The 1,830-nt window shown below is 41.6% G+C and overlaps 1 protein-coding gene across 2 annotated transcripts in view; it reads right to left on the bottom strand.

The window, feature by feature from the left end:
• Nucleotides 1-868: 868 nt before the first annotated feature.
• The window catches only part of LOC117938609 (zinc finger protein 2-like), a 14,525-nt gene continuing 13,563 nt past the window's right edge, over nucleotides 869-1,830 (bottom strand). Inside the window, exon 10 of one of the 2 annotated variants that reach the window (XR_004655449.1) lies at nucleotides 869-1,772. The gene's annotated coding sequence lies outside the window, so the exon portion shown is untranslated. Of the gene's footprint in view, nucleotides 1,815-1,830 lie in introns of both variants that reach the window. The other variant, XR_004655448.1, reaches the window with a different exon arrangement.

Raw genomic sequence — 1,830 nt, 5'->3', positions numbered from 1 at the left:
AGATTTGCTCATTCTTGCAGCTATGCACCTGCAGAAAATCTTCCTTTCTGCCAAGTCCTAGGGGGCGGGACTTAGCCTCAACCTGTCAAGCCACACCTGAACTGATTAGAGGCATAGATCAGGCCCTGCTCAGTAATTCCCTTTGTTTGCTGCAGCATATTGGTCCATGCTCCTATCTTCTCCAGCTAATTGTGTACCAGATGTGTGTCCATGGACCCTTTGGGAGCTCTCTACATTGTAAGTTTGATCCTTTGCCCTTCAGTCCCATATCGGAGGTAAGACAATTAAACCCAAAATGTTCAGCAGCCTTGGCTACAGTGTAGGAATGGTTTCTGTACTATGTAAAAGCGCTTTGAGTAGCTGTTAAGACTGGAAAAGCGCTACTACAACGCAATTAGAGCTGGCCAATATATCACTCTGCTGGAAGTATCAGGGGCTCCTCACATGAAATCCAGTACTAAGAACATTGTTTGTGTACACCAAGTTTACTAAAAAATAATCATGCTGTCTAATCGGCATCTTGATATGCCACACCTGTGAGGTGGATGGATTATTTTGGCAAAGGAGAAGCGCTCACTAACACAGATTTAGACAGGTTGGTGAACAATATGTGAGAGAAATAAGCCTTTTGTGTACGTAGAAAAAGTCTTAGATCTTTGAGTTCAGCACATGAAAAATGGGACCAAAACAAAAGTGTTGCGTTTATAATTTTGTTCAGTACATGCCAGCCAATAAATGAATATAAATGCCAAAGATATATTTTTCAAACAACATCCCCATCATAAAGTTTTCCACAGTAGTGATATTTGTCAACTGTAAAATGGCATGCCCGTTACATTTCATAGTCGCAATAAATAATACAAAGCAATCTTATCAAAGATGTTTATGGGTTGGGTAAAGAGTACATTCATTCACATTCTTATGTTACAAAGGATCAATATCTTCTAAGCCACACGTCTGATACTATCTCACTTTTCAGCCTTCTTTCATTTTGGTATATATTGTATCAGAAGTCATGAACCTACAGTAACTGACCGGGTTATGTTATGGTCTCTTAAAACATGAGGTACACATTACTCCACATGTAACATTTGAGTGTTCTGGTCCATGTTTACATACATGTTGATGTTTTACTGTTATGGAAATACACTTTAACAGCCTGCCCTGGTGTAGAAATGAACCAGGCTTTTCTTTTTAACTAACTATACATTCTCCAAAAGTCAAAACAGTATGCTAGATGATTGTATGGACTTTGAGGTGTACCCTCATGTTAAGTCTTGTGACATGTTAAACACTGGTAAGGTTTCTCTCCTGTGCCTTCATGTGTCTCTTCAGTCCTGTCTCAAATTTGAGCAATGTGTCACATTGTGAGCAAGCATACGGTCTCTCTCCAGTGTGGTATCGCCGATGTTGTGTCAAATGCATAGCTGTGGTAAAACCTTTTCCACAGATGTCACATTGATTAGGCTGCACCTGTGTGCATGAGTGTGTGGACCAGCAAGGCCCCAGAGCTACAAAAGGACATACCACATGAGCTGCACAGGTAAGGCTTCTCTTTCTTATGCATCCTGAGGTGAACAGCCAGCGTATATGACTGTCTGAATCTCTTGCCGCAAAAAGTACAGGCATATGGCCGCTCACCGGTGTGAATGCGCACATGGGACTTTAAAACTGGCTTTGTCAAGAACCTCTTGTCACAGTACGAGCAGCCGAATGGCCGCTCTCCGCTGTGACGACGTAGATGAACTTTAAGTAAAGATTGAGAACTAAATCTCTTCTCACAAAGGCTGCAAGCAAAGGACCGGACTGTCCATTTAGAGTGAGTGAGTA

Source organism: Etheostoma cragini, chromosome 23 (assembly GCF_013103735.1).
Source record: "Etheostoma cragini isolate CJK2018 chromosome 23, CSU_Ecrag_1.0, whole genome shotgun sequence".
In the NCBI taxonomy this organism is placed as follows: Eukaryota; Metazoa; Chordata; class Actinopteri; order Perciformes; family Percidae; genus Etheostoma; species Etheostoma cragini.
Note: the sequence above shows the minus strand (reverse complement) of the source record. Positions and strands in the feature narration are given on the sequence as shown.